Source organism: Spinacia oleracea, chromosome 3 (genome assembly GCF_020520425.1).
Source record: "Spinacia oleracea cultivar Varoflay chromosome 3, BTI_SOV_V1, whole genome shotgun sequence".
Taxonomy (NCBI): domain Eukaryota; kingdom Viridiplantae; phylum Streptophyta; class Magnoliopsida; order Caryophyllales; family Amaranthaceae; genus Spinacia; species Spinacia oleracea.
This window is the reverse complement of record NC_079489.1, coordinates 61,092,477-61,107,688: the sequence shown is the minus strand read 5'-3', so window position 1 is coordinate 61,107,688 and position 15,212 is coordinate 61,092,477. Positions and strand designations below refer to the sequence as shown.

The 15,212-nt window shown below is 36.7% G+C and overlaps 1 non-coding gene across 1 annotated transcript; it reads left to right on the top strand.

Annotated features, from left to right (window-relative positions):
• The first annotated feature begins 2,437 nt into the window (after positions 1-2,437).
• Positions 2,438-2,544, top strand: LOC130471012 (small nucleolar RNA R71). The gene has a single exon (XR_008931713.1). It is a non-coding gene; the product is annotated as a small nucleolar RNA R71 (small nucleolar RNA).
• Positions 2,545-15,212: the final 12,668 nt, after the last annotated feature.

Here is a 15,212-nt window from a genome sequence, read left to right as displayed (position 1 = left end):
TTCCTTGGACGCTGATTTCTTGGTTGCATATGGAACCGGCATGTTTTGATGAAACCGGCCGGTTTTCGCTAAAAAATTTTCCTTACGACCAAGGAACTCAATAAATTTCTAAGGCATGAATATGATGCTAAGCTCGTGACCGGCAGGTTTCCACGAACCGGCCGGTTTTCCTCGCCTTCTATAACGTCCATAATCCTTCAAGTTGCTTACACTTGGTATAAAAACCTGTACATTACTCAAACGACCAAGTGGTAAAATTCCACTCTCCTCACCTCTCTAAAGCTATGAAATCTAAACTAAAAACACACGAAAAAATGAAATCAAAAAGTATAATACAGAAAGCAATAAATGGATAATGAAATACTCATCCCCTATTAGATTGATGCAATGTCCCCATTACGCAATCTCCGTTTATGCGCAGACAATCGACAGGAAAGGGATGAGAGCCACGACAGCTCATCGAATGGGGGCACCAAAGATGGTGCCATCTGGTGTCACATCGATTGCCTTGGATGAGCTATGTGGTACGGGGAGTGACAGACCACGACCCCGATCATGAATACGGTGCCCACCGTTTACAGAACTTTCGGCCTTTTGGGTCGCAGCATCATCAACCCGTGACTTCTTTCGAACCCATGTTAAGGGGTTCACACTCCGGTCACCTCCACCTGCAAAACAATTTGAAACATGCGCTTCCTCCGAGGAGTTATTAGAGTTAGTATGAGTCAATTCAGTATTAAAATAATCATTAGAAACATTGACTCCAAAACATGACTCTTCTACCATCGGGCTTCTAGCAACTTGGGTTAAATTGAAAGTGACTTTGTCATCCCCCACATTTAAAGTCAGTTTGCCATTCTTGACATCTATAATTGCCCCCGCAGTGTGTAGGAAGGGTCGACCTAAAATAATAGGAATTTGCCTATCCTCTTCCATGTCTAAAACAACAAAATCAACAGGAATAAAAAATTTACCTACTCTAACAGGCACATCTTCTAAAACACCTAGGGGGTATTTTACAGATCTATCAGCCATTTGCAGAGTTATGTTGGTAACTTTTAAATCACCCATGTTCAACTTAGTACATACAGACAGGGGCATGACACTAACACTGGCACCTAAATCACATAAGGCTTTGTCAATAAAAAGGTTGCCAATATTACACGGGATAGAGAAACTCCCGGGGTCCTTCAACTTGGGTGGAGACTTATTTTGTAGTAAGGCACTGCACTCTTCAGTAAATGCAACAGTCTCCACCTCACTAAATGCTCTCTTCCTAGTCAAGATGTCTTTCATGTATTTAGCATATGCATGTACTTGAGTAATTAATTCAGTGAAAGGGACCGTTACCTGCAGATTCTTTACCACTTCTAAGAACTTACCAAACTGCTTGTCTAGCTTATTCTTTAGCTGACGATGAGGGGAGGGAAGTTTGATAGGTGGAACTTGTATCTCAACTTTCTTTTCAACCCTTGTGTCAGCTTCCTTATCCTTGACCACCTTCTCACTTTCTCTTGGCACAGCACCACTAACAGATACTTCAACCCCTTCCTCTATAGTCATAGGTGGCCCATCATACTCATATCCACTCCGCAAAGTGACAGCATTTACAGACTCTCTGGTCACAGGCTGTGAAGGGAGTTGACCTTTGGGTCTCTCTACAAGAGCAGTAGCCATTTGTGCCAACTGTTTATCCATGACCTTGTTATGAGCAGTGAGGGCATCGATTTTGGCATCCTTTTCGCTCAGAGATCTATGCAATTCCAACATCATATTCCTCATCTCTACGAGCATGGGATCAGGTTGTGTGGGTTGAGGTTGTGGTGGAAAACCAGGTGGTCCACTAGGCTGTGGGTTGTAGTTACTCCGCGGTTGGTAGGGTTGCTGTGGTGGTGGTTGGTAAGGTTGTTGTGGTGGTGGAGGGTGTTGAATCTGGTGGGGGTTCTGAACATTGGTACTCCTATATGATAATAGGGGGTTGTTTTTATACCCCTCATTGTATGAGTTGGAGTACGGATTGTTCTGCTTGTAGGCCTGGAATGCATTGCATTGTTCAATAGAGCTCCTACATTCCGGTGCATAATGACCTTGCATCCCACAACTATTACAGACATTGGCCAACTGAGCACTCATTGCGGCGACACTAGCTTGTTGGGTGGCTTGGGAAGATGCGTTTTGCATATTATCCAGCTTGTGATGTAGGGCAGTTAGCTGAGCAGTAAGCTGTTCAATAGAGTTCATCTCATGCTTAACACCACGATTGGTAAAACCTCTAGGATTCCCATATTGGGCACTATGGATGGCCATCTCCTCAATCACCTCTAAAGCTCTAGGCACCTCCAGTTGCATAAATCTCCCACTGGCAGCTGAATCCAAAAGACACCTAGACTCATTACCCAGACCATTATAGAACTGTTGAACCAGGAACCAGTCATCCAAACCATGGTGTGGGCATTCTCTTTGCAAGTCTTTGAATCTTTCCCAAACCTCGAACAAACTCTCATCTGCTTGTTGAGAGATACCTAATATCTGGCCCCTTAGACGAGTTGTCTTCTCAGGTGGGAAATATTTAACATAGAATGCAAGGGCCAAAGAATTCCAATCGGTGATTTTCATAGCTGCGCGGTTGAGACTATTAATCCATAGCTTTTCCTTCCCACTCAATGAAAATGGAAAGAGTATCTCCATAGTCTGCTCCGGTGTTAAATTCTTCTGCTTGATGGTGGCACAATACTGAATGAAAGACTGAATATGGAGATTAGGATCTTCACCCTTTTCCCCACCGAATTGGTGTCTCTCGATCATGTTTATCAGCTGGGGTTCGATCTTGAAATTCTCGACCGCAATGGAAGGCATGATTGCTTTGGGAAGCATAGACAGACTTGGTTTAGAATAGTCTGTAAGCCTTGGCACAAGTGGGGGGTGGCGGTGGTGGTGCTTGGTCACCCATCTCTGAATCTGTATGGAATAGATTGCTAATCAGATAGTCGGATTCAGAGTCAGAATAGTCTCTCAACTGTTTAACGAATCTACGCCGTCTACGAAAGGTCCGTTCAGGTTCAGGATCGAACGAAGTCAGATCGCTGGTATGGACAGTCCTGGGCATAAACAAGCAAAAACTAGAAAACAGTCGTGAGATCCGATCTCAAGGAACGGGAGTCCCTTGAGAAGTAACAAACAATAATCTAGAAAAACAATTAATAACGGAAAATAAAACCGTTTCCCCGGCAACGGCGCCAAAATTTGACAGGCTAAATCCCACTCCTATCAAAGATAAACCTAACGTTCACCAACTAAAAATATAGCAAGGGAAGCAAGGATCGTATCCACATGGAAACAATGTTCTTTCTACTATTAATCGGCAATTCTAGACTATTGGGAAACAAGAATATAGGTTGATTTGTATAATGAAACTAGGACATTAAAATAGGGTATAATCAGATATCAAAAGGTCTAGGGCATAGGTTCACAAATGAGCAATATTCCAGGATGACAACAATCAACAATAATCAATAAAACAGTTAATTAGACTAGCATGCTCTCTCGAATCGATACTAATCATAGGCTTAGAATTAACGGGCTTTCGCTACGTATTAATCCCAATTCTACCTATTGACACAAGCCTAAACATCAAATTGCATTTCTCGAATCTTAATTTGATATTGCGAAACTAATACAATCAAACCTGCGCAAATATAATTGCAAAGTAAATAAGGGCAATCAATAGGAATTAACAGCTAAACCAACAATCAACAACAATTAATCATCCCTTCACATTCGTTCATGGATTCCAAAAACCCTAAAAAATCAACTACTCATACATATTTAAGTTAAACCAAATAAACATATTAAATAAAAACATGATTCAAATTGAATAATAAAATAAGAAATAAAGTAATACCTAAAACGAAGAACGAACGATGAACTGAAAGTTTGAATCTTTAATTAATTAAAAGCTGAGTGTTTGGAGAATAAAAATCAAAGTTTTAAGCTAAGCAAAATAATAATACGAAGTTCGGAGAGAAAACACGTACTAAAAACATTAAATATATATATAAGCCTCCCCTTAATCCTACGGAGTAACTAAGCAAAAGAAGACGCAATGGGACCGAAAACCGGGCACCCCGGTTTCCAGAAACCGGCCGGTTTTCGGCCCAGTCAGGCATTCCAAAAGTATCAGGTAGCGAAAACCGGGGCCACAGGTTTCTCCAAACCTGCCGGTTTCGCACCTAAGAGAAGTTTCCTTCAATTCTCAAAACCTGCCGGTTTCCGAAAACCGGGGCCACAGGTTTTGAGCTCAGTTTGACGCATTTGCCTTGAGTTTGAACTTGAGGCCCATGCCCAACTCCCTTGGGCCAAGTTTGACGCTCGTGGCCCCTTTGAAGCTAGCTAGATCATCCCGCAATGCTCCGGGATCCGTGTAGTCATCCAAGAGTGATAAGAAACAGGCCTCCAAAGATCAATTATCATCAAAAACAGCACTGCAACTAACAAACACTACACAACACACATTAGCACTAAAATAGGCTCTGAAGAGCTCAAATGAGATGGAAAGTGCATACGGGACGGGGGTAAAAACTATATAAAATATGAGTGTATCAGTACGAAATTGGGTTTTCAACTTTTTGATTTTTTGGGTTTTTAACTTTTTGATTTTTTTTTTTTACATCATTTAAATGTTTGATTCTTTGATATTGTATTGAATGACCAGTGGCCGATATTAGAGATTTGTGTCAATGGTTTAATTAGTAAAGGCTTTGTGTTTGGAGTTTTAGGTGTTTTGAGCTTGCACACCAAGTGTTCGACAAAATGCCCAACCGAAATTTAGCTATTTATACTAGATAATAATTTCTGCTTTGTAAATATGGTCATTTGGTTCGATTTATTCAGCTTATCTATAGTTTGTCGGTGTTTCTCTTGACGACCCAGAACTTGAATCCAATTTCTGCTAAACTGCAATTACCAGGAACAATCAGATCTAAGTCGATGTGCTTTTCTCAAATGAAACTACTACTATTATCCTTTTGAGACTACTAGCCTTTGAAACTACTAAGTGTCAAAAGACCAACTCAACCAAAAGTTTAAGCTGATGGTTGAAGCCAAAGTTTAGTTTTATACTCTATTACGGCCCCTTATATGAGAACTCTTTGGGTTTTGAAGTGTGGATGCAACATAGCCTCCTCATATCCAACGCTAAGTAGTCCACTTTGAAAGGAGGGTTGGAAGAGATTTGAACTCGTAACCTTTGTGTCACGCTAGCTCTGATACCATGTCAAAGGACCAACTCAACCAAAAGCTTTAGCTGATGGTTGAAGTCCCAAGATTAGTTTTATAGTCTATCACTTTGTATCTAATATAATTATTGTGTTGTCAGATTGATCTTGTAGTAGATTGATAATGTTATGATTAGATTGATGTTGTTATGGTTAGAGTGATGATGTTATGGTTATCCTATTGTGATTTTGAAAACGTGATTCTCAAATGAAACTACTAGCTTTTGGAAACTATTAAATTATCTAATTAATTACTTCATTGTCTTACCATATTTTCTAATTAAATTCCTTTTTTTTATTATTAAAAAACTGTTTCCCCATATGACCATATCCTATCGTTTGAGAATTCCAGTTTTCCCGTATCCGTTTCCGTTTCCATGCTAAGGGATTCATATTCTTAGTTATACCAAACGAACGATAAGAAAGGGATTTTGATACAAGGGATTTCTTTTCTAGGCTATACCAAACAACTAAAAATGATAAAACTTAAACATGAATGATTTGTGTATTTCATTTTCTGTTTAAGAGTATACTATTATATGTGTAGTTTCTTATGATTTAAATGTATAATTTAGGAGTATATTATTTGTTGAAATATCAGAATGGCGCAACCAAGGTGTATAGAAGGCATAAAGCCCATCCTTGGAAATGCAGCCCAATAGGCAAGCAAACTGCAGCAAAGAATCAGTGACAAAGCAGTCACATGATCCCAGATTTATTCATTTGTGTAGTACTATGTTATTTTGTCTTTTTCCTAGGAAATTTCTACGAAGTTGCACTAAAGATTAGCTGTCTTTTCCTACTGCAAAATGGTGGATATGCAACCCTTAAGGGGCACCACTATATAAGCAATGTACTACACCTCAAAACTCATTCAGAAATTGAGAGCAAAATCTAGTTGAAAAGAATTGTGATTAGCTGTTTATTTTGTTCTTAAACCTTGAATGAAATCAGCATAATCATCATGGTATTAGAGCTATGGTTCACAAATATGAATCTTTTCAACTAATCTTGGTAAGGAAAACACTGAGAAATACATCAGTGCGGTGAGGTTTTTTAAAAAAAAAGTTGTTAACTTTGAATCTCTAATAGGAAGAAAACAACAGCTATTACAATGATAGTAATAGATCCTTCTAGTCATCTCTATATACACCCTTTTGGTGCAACTGCTTTTGCTAACATCGAAAAGCTCCCAGGATCAACATTAAGATTTTTATTTTTATTCAAACAAAACTTAAACACTAACTCATATGGAATACCACGTGGGGAGCATAGTAGGTATTTATTTTTTAATTTGATTATTATAATTGAAGTAAGTGAAAAGATTGAAGGCTTGGTAATTTTCGAATTACCTTTGGTCATTCCCAGAACAAAAAAATACAGTTTGCATCTAGTCAATTACGCCATTGGTCATTACTAGAACACAAAAATAAAGTTTGCATCTAGCCAACTATGCCATTGGCCATTACTAGAACACAAAAATAAAGTTTGCATCTAGCCCACTACGCCATTTGGTCATTACTAGAATATAAATACAAAAAAAAAAAGTTTGCATCTAGCCAACTACGCCATTGGTCATTACCGTGTATTGTTTAACATATTTAATATATAGTACGTAGAAAATAAAAGAAATCAATATTTAGTAAATTAAGAATTAAAATGCCTAAAAGTACTATAATTAACAATTTAATCTCTAGAATAAAAAATGATTAAAAATTGAGAAAAATAATTAAAAGTCGTATTAAATAGGTGAGAAAAGAGGAAAAAGAAAAGAAAAAAGTGAACTTAATGATTAAATTAAAATTAAAATGTGTAAAACTTGAAAATGAATAAACGGTGAGCTTAAATAAATAAAAGTTGAGTTTAAAATATATATAAGTAAAACTTAAATGAATAAAAGATCGAAGGTTTGATAATTACCAAATTGCCTTTGGTCATTACTAGAACACAAAAATAAAGTTTGCATCTAGCCAACTATGCTAGTGATCATTACCACATATTGTTTAACATGTTATTAATAAAAAAAATTGTTCATTATAATAATCAAGTTAAAAAATGAAAAAGAGATTTAAAATCACACGAATCATATGTTAGTGTTCAAGTTGTTTTTGATTAAAAATGAATATTTTTAAAAGAAATAACCTGGTCACAAATCTAGGAATTAAATGAAATGTAACGATAAAGAATATAAAATTAAAGATTTTAAGTAAGAAGTGGTATCATAGTTTGCACAACCATGTACGACATAGGGGGAAGATAACCACAACTCGGGACACATATGAGAGTTTAAGTTGGATTTTTTCTTCTTTTTAAAACAACTTTAAACGATATGAGAGTTCTAGTAATGACCAAATTCGTAGTTGGTCATATGCATACTGCTCTTTTGCGTTCTAGTAAGAAGTTCGACAACTTTTAAGTACAACTTTTATTCATTTAAAATTAACTTATATTCAATTAAGCCTAGCTTTAATTCAATTAAGCTCAACTTTTATTAATTTAAACACAACTTGTATTCATTGAAATTTTGATGTATTACTTTATATAGGCCTAACTTTTATTCATTGAAACTCACCGTTTATTCATTTTCAAGTTTTACACATTTTCATTTTTATTCATTTAGCTCACCGTTTATTCATTTTCAATGCGTGGTAATGACCAATAGCTTAGTTGGCTAGATGCAAACTTTATTTTTGTGTTCTGGTAATGACCAAGGGTAATTTGTGAATTACCAAACTTTCGATGTTTTTGTTTTCTTCTATTATAATAATCAAATTAAAAAATAAAAAAGAGATTTAAGCTTAATGCATATTTATTTAAGCTCAACTTTTATTCATTTAAGCTCATTTTTTGTCCAATTAAGCTCAACTTATATTCCTTCAACCTTAACTTATGTTCATTTAAGCTTAACTTATACGGAGTATTCATTTAAGCTCATACTTTATTCATTAAATTTCAACTTATACTCATTTCAGTTAAATTTATATTCATTTAAGATCAATTTATTTTCATTAGGCTCAACGTATATTAATTGAAGTTCAACTTTTGTTTGTTTAGGCTTAAAGTATATTCATTTAAGCTCAACTTTTGTTCATTTAAGCTCAATTTATGTTCATTTAAGCTCAACCTGATTCATTTAAGCTCAACTTATATTCATTAAAGCTCAATGTTTATTCATTTAAGCTCAACCTATTACGTGAAGTTTCAGCAACGTACAAATGTTACTTTTAAAAAAATCTAACATTTTAATTTAAGTTGGCTTCTAATTTTATTTTTGTTATCGGAAATTTTCCATAATCACTCGTTGATGTTATAATTTTAAAACTAGATTAGTATTATTCAATATCTTCTAATTGAAATTAATTTTTTGTTACTTATTAAAAATTTAGCAATAGTTTTTAATATTTATTTTGAAAAATATTGAATTAAAATATATATATATATATATATATATATATATATATATATATGTATATATATATATATATATATGTATATATATATATATATATATATGTATATATATATATATATATATATGTATATATATATATATATATATGTATATATATATATATATATATATATATATATATATATAAAAGTAATTTATGGGTCATGTATTTTAACTAGCTCGATTTAAGTTCGAGCTCAAACTCAAAATGTAAAACAGATTGAGTTGTGTTGGTAATGTCCATATATGATATTTCAACTTTGATTTACAAAAACATACATGATATCATTTGAATCCCAAAGGAAACTAAAACTAATAACAAAATTAAAAAAAAATTAATAAGGTTCCATATGCAACCACAACCAGCAGCCACCACGAGCAGCGACCACCACGAGTAGAATCAATAAAAACCTTGAAAATGGCCAAGAACTTTAACAGATTGGAATAAATCCAGATTGAATTTGCAAAGACAAGCTTAAATAAATTCATTCAACCACTCCTATTTTGAATTTGAACAAAGAAATACATTCAACAACACAAACTTTGAATTTGAACAAAAAAAATTGATCTTATAACTACAATTTTGAACAATAGACCCAGAAAAGTCCATGAGGGCAATGACCAAAGTCGTAGTTGGTCATATGCAAACTTCTCTTTTGCGTGTTTTTAGTAAGAAGTTCGACAAATTTAAAGTACAACTTTTATTCATTTAAAGTTAATACAAATGTGCTTTTTACAAAAAAACTTGCGGCTGAGAGGTTTCGAAGAGGCGACCTCTTCGACACCATGGGAAGACCTCGAAAGCAGGCAAGCAAGCCCAACAATGGAGAGAAAAACTCAGCGAATGTTACGGTGGTGAAGCCGATTACTCGTGCGACGGCCAAAGGATCCCCTAGTACTCCATTAGAGGACCTTGACACCATCTCCGAAAACTCGATGCAAAACCCAGATATTGAAGCTTTGATGGAAGGCCAAATTCTGTCACCAACAACAGCTATGAGAGACTTGCAGCATCAATCTCAAGTGCGAACCGAGTTCAATGCGTGGATTAATGGTCTCAGTGCTGGTAAGACCCTCTCCTCTCATTTTCAATCGCAAAATGGCGGGAATGGGGGTTTCTCAGAAAACAGAGCAACTTTGATCAATTCTGAAACACAATTACCTAGAACTAATGTGAATGACAATCTGAAACCTGATTTGATCAAGATTGATGATGAGGATATTGTGGATGAAGTTGCTTTTTGGCAATCTTCGATTATCTGCTACATCTTAGGTGCTAATTCCCCCCAAAATGTGATGTCTGGGTTTGTGAATCGAATTTGGGGAAAATTGGGGATAGACAAGGTAGCAATGGTTGGGAAGGGGGTTTTCTTGATTCGTTTTACTACAATGGAGAACTGCCAGAAGGTGCTAAAGGGTAGTGCTCAGTTTTTCGATTCCAAACCTGTGATTGTGAAACCATGGACACCTGACAACAATTTTAACAAGGACCCTGTGAAATTGGTTCCTATCTGGATTAAACTACATGGGTTGGATGTTAAATATTGGGGTGATAAAAGCTTGATTAAAATTGCTGGTGTGATTGGTACTATGATCAAAGTTGACCAGGCAACCCAAAATAGGGACAAACTGATGTTTGCTAAGGTGTTGGTGGAAGTGAAAGTGGATCAACAATTTCCAGATGTGATTCAATTTCTAGATGAAAAAGGCAAGGTAGTAGACCAGCAGGTGGAGTATGATTGGCTCCCCATCTCATGCTCTATTTGCAAGGGTATGGGACACACACAGGAGAAATGCCATAAACAAATCAATAAAGGGAAGAAGCAGTGGGTTCCTAAAGTGCAGCAAGCAGCTCCTTTGGTTCCCATTACTGTCCCTACAGGCAAGGAGACAACCAATGCTCCTGAGGTAGATGCAGAAGGGTTTAGTCTTGCTACTGGCTTTAGTAGACATAGGTGCAGTCAGTTGAAACCAGTACACACTGGAAACTCCTTCATGCTACTTAATGATGATGACAATGATGATGAGCTGCAAGGTGTGGAACAGGTGGGAGGTCTGTTAGGGCAGGGGGTGACTTCCCCTTCTCCCAATGGATAGTTTACTTTGCTGGAATGTTAGAGGACTGAACAGAAGAGATAAACAAGGGGAGGTGAGGAGATTCATTGCTGCTCATCACATCAAATTGTTCAGTCTTCTTGAAACTAGGGTGGTAGCCCCTAGAATGGGAGATATGTATCTCAATGTGTGTCCTACCTGGTGTTTCTCTACCAATCTCAGTTGCCATCAAAATGGAAGGATAGTTATTGCTTGGGATCCTGATGCTTTTGTGGTTGATATTGTGTTGGTGCACACTCAATTTATCCATTGTTTTGTTACACCTAGAGGAACTAGTACTGGTTTCCACTGTACTTTTGTCTATGGTCTGCATGACAAAGCCACCAGAGAGCCTCTATGGGATTCTCTTAAAGTTCTTGCTGATAAGTGCAGTGAGGCATGGATCATTATGGGGGATTTCAATGCCCTCATGGATCTTGATGATAGAATTGGCTCTTCAGTTAGAATGTCTGAAATATAGCCTATGAGAAGCTGTATGCACTACTGTCAGCTGCATGAAGTCAAAACAATGGGAAGATTCTATACTTGGAACAATAAACAAGATGGTGCAGATAGAGTGTTTTCCAGAATTGATAGAGTGTTGGCTAACACTAAATGGGGAGACAGATTTGAACTAGCTGAAGCAACCTTCCTACCTGAAGGTGATTTTGACCATTGTCCTATGGTTCTCAACTGTTATGAAAACTCTCCACAGAAAAGACCTTTTAGATTTTTCAATATGTGGACCTCCTCCCCTAGATTCAATGCCATAGTGGACACAAATTGGGGAAAGTATGTCTATGGTTGCCCCATGTATAGAGTGTTACAGAAACTAAAATGGATTAAGGCTGATCTTAAGGGCCTTAATAGGGAGGGATATAGTGATGTGGAAACTGAACACCACAGATGCCATAAGTTATTGATTGAGGCCCAAAATGTTCTTCATGCTAACCCTGGGAACCATTCTCTTGCTGCAGATGAGAAAACTATTGCTGCTGAATATAGGAAAGCTAAAGATAATTACCTTTCCTACCTAAAACAAACTGCTAAAGTTCACTGGCTTCAGAATGGTGATGAGAACACCAAAGCTTTTCACCAAAGTATCAGACAGAGGAGAAAACATAATAGAATCCACTCCATCCATGACAGCTCTGGTAAGTGGATTCAAACTGCTAGTGGGGTACAAGATGCTTTTGTTCAGTTCTATAAATCCCTTTTCTGTTCCAACACTGAGAATAGGACACCTGTTCTAAATTCCATCATGGATAGGGGACCTAGGTTGACTGATGAGCACAGGAGAAAATTGAATTGTTCATTCACTATTGAGGATGTTAAGAGAGTTCTAGATGACATTCCTAGTTCTAAAGCACCTGGAATGGATGGTTTTAACAGTCATTTTTTCAAGGAAGCTTGGGGCACCATCAAAGTTGATGTTCACAGGGCCATCACTGATTTTTTTCTCATCTGGCAAAATCCTAAGGGAAGTGAATGTCACCTCCATCACTCTTGTTCCTAAAATCAAAGTTCCTGCTTCAGTGGGGGATTTCAGACCAATTGCTTGCTGCTCTACTATTTATAAATGTATCTCCAAGCTGATGTGTGAAAGGTTGAATTCTGTACTACCAGATATCATCTCCCAGAATCAGGGTGCTTTTGTGGCTGGTAGGTCAATTCTGCACAATGTTCTAGTGTGCCAAGACATTGTAAAAATGTATAGAAACAGTCAGCATGTTCCTTGTTGTTTGATGAAACTTGATCTGCAGAAAGCCTATGACACTGTGGAGTGGAGTTTCTTGGAAGAAGTCATAATCAATTTGGGCTTTCCTGTTCACTTCATCAACCTAGTCATGACCTGTCTCACCACCACACAATACTCAATTCTGATTAATGGTGTTCCAACAGAGATGATTCAACCAACTAGGGGTTTGAGATAGGGTGACCCTCTCTCCCCTCTTCTCTTCACCCTTTGTATGGAGTATTTTTCTAGAACAATGAAAACTGTGGGTGAACATCCACATTTCAGGTTCCACTCTAGATGCAAATTACTGGCTTTGAACCACTTATGCTTTGTTGATTAGTTGCTGATGTTCTGCAGAGGTGATCCAAAAGTTGTTTCTGTTATGCTTGAAGGGTTTAAACACTTCTCTAGCACTACTGGCTTACAGGTTAATGCTTCCAAATCCTCTATTTACTGCTGTGGGATCAGTCAGGAAAACAAAGAAGAGATTAGTCAGATGTCTGGTTTTAAGTTTGGCACTCTCCCTTTCAAATACCTAGGTGTTCCTATTAGCACTGGGAAGCTTAAAAGCTGTGATTGTGAGGCCCTTGTGGAGAAAATGACTGTAAGAATCAAAATCTGGAGTTCTAGACACATCTCTTTTGCTGGCAGAATTCAGTTGATTAACTCAGTTCTTATGAGCATTTGTGTTTATTGGGCACAAATGTTTATCTTCCCTAAAGCAGTGCTGAAAAAGATAAATGCCATTTGCAGATCCTACCTTTGGTATGGCTCATATGATGATAGTAGACCTGGGGCAGTGGCATGGGATAAACTCTGTTGGCCTAAATCTCATGGTGGTTTAGGGTTTAGGAATCTTCTGTTGTGGAATCAAGCTGCTGTGGGAAAACTTGCTTGGGCTGTGGCTAAAAAACAAGATAATTTATGGGTTAGATGGGTGCATGCTGTGTATGTTAAAAGGAAAGAGTGGTCTAATTTCACCCCCTCCACTACAGCAAGTTGGGTGGTGAAATACATCTGTCAGGTTAAACACTGGTGCAACTTAAGACTCTCTACTCAGTGGCTCTCTGCTCCTGGTTACTCAATTAAGGGCATGTATACCAAGCTCATTGAGGGGGGTGTTAAAGTCAATTGGTCCACCTACATTTGGAACAGACTTTCCATTCCTAAGCATAGATTCATTCTATGGCTAGCTATGCATGACAAACTGAAAACTAAGACAAGACTGTTTCAGTTTGGTATTGGTGCTGATAATTTGTGTCCAATTTGTGGAAATGCTCTAGAGACCAGGGATCACCTATTCTTTGAGTGTTTTTTTAGTACCAACTGCAGGGAGATGGTTTCTTCCTGGGTTAGGATACATGGCTGCTCTCTTGGCCTCATGTCTTTTCTCAGAAAAGTCCAAAGATGTTCCAAGGGTGATTTCAAAAGGAAAGTGGCTTATGCTGTGGTTGCCAGTTTGATCTACCATATCTGGAAGGCAAGAAATGCAAGTGTGTGGCTTCAACAGGTCCCCTCAGTTGCTCAGGTGGTTTTGAGAATCAAGGCTGATGTGAAGTGCAGAATTCAGAATATCATTAGTGCTAAAGTTAGTACTAGGGATAGAGATTGGTTTCACTCTTTGTAATCTTTTGTTGGGGTTGTTTTAGCTAGGTGTTCTTAGCTCTTGGTTCAAAGGTTGGCTGCTGCCTCCTTGACAGTTTGTATGGTTGCTTGGAGTAATTAATAAAAATCTCTTACTTGCTTGCCAAAAAAAAAAAAGTTAATTATATTCATTGAAGCTCAACTTTAATTCAGTTAAGCTCAACTTGTATTCTTTTAAGCACAACTTGTATTCATTTAAGATTACTTTTATTTGTTTCTCAAATTGTATTAGTTTAAGCACGACTTTTATTCATTTAAGATCAACTATTATTCATTTAAACTCTACGTTTACTCATTTAAGCTTCAATTTTAAATATTCAAAGATCAACTTTTATTCATTGAAGCTCATCGTTTATTCATTTTCAAGTTTGATACATTTTCATATTTGTTCATTTAGCTCACCGTGTGTTCATTTTCAAGTTTTTATTCATTTTCAATATGTGGTAATAACCAATGGCTTAGTTGGCTAGATTTTGTGTTATGGTAATGACCAAAGGTAATTAGGGAATTGCCAAACTTTCAATCTTTTTGTTTTCTTCAATTATAATAATCAAATTGAAAAATTAAAAAATTAAAAAGATATTTCAAATCAAACGAGTCATAGGTTAGTGTTTAAGTTGTTTTTGATTAAAAGTAAATAATTTTAAATGAAATAACCATGGTCACAGCTCTAGGAATTAAATGAAATGTAACGATTAAGAATATATAGTTAAAGATTTTAAGTAAGAAGTAGTATCATAGTTTGCACAACCATGTACGGTATAGAGGGAAGTTAACCACAACTCGGGTCACTTATGAGAGTTTAAGTGGATTTTTTTCTTCTTTTGAAAACAATTCTAAACAATACGAGGGTAATGACCAAAGTCGTAGTTGGTCATATGCAAACTGCTCTTTTGGGTTTTTAATAAGAAGTTCGACAACTTTAAAGTACAACTTTTATTCATTAAAGTTAACTTATATTCATTGAAGCTCAACTTTAATTGTAACACACTAATAATTCCTTACTTTTTAT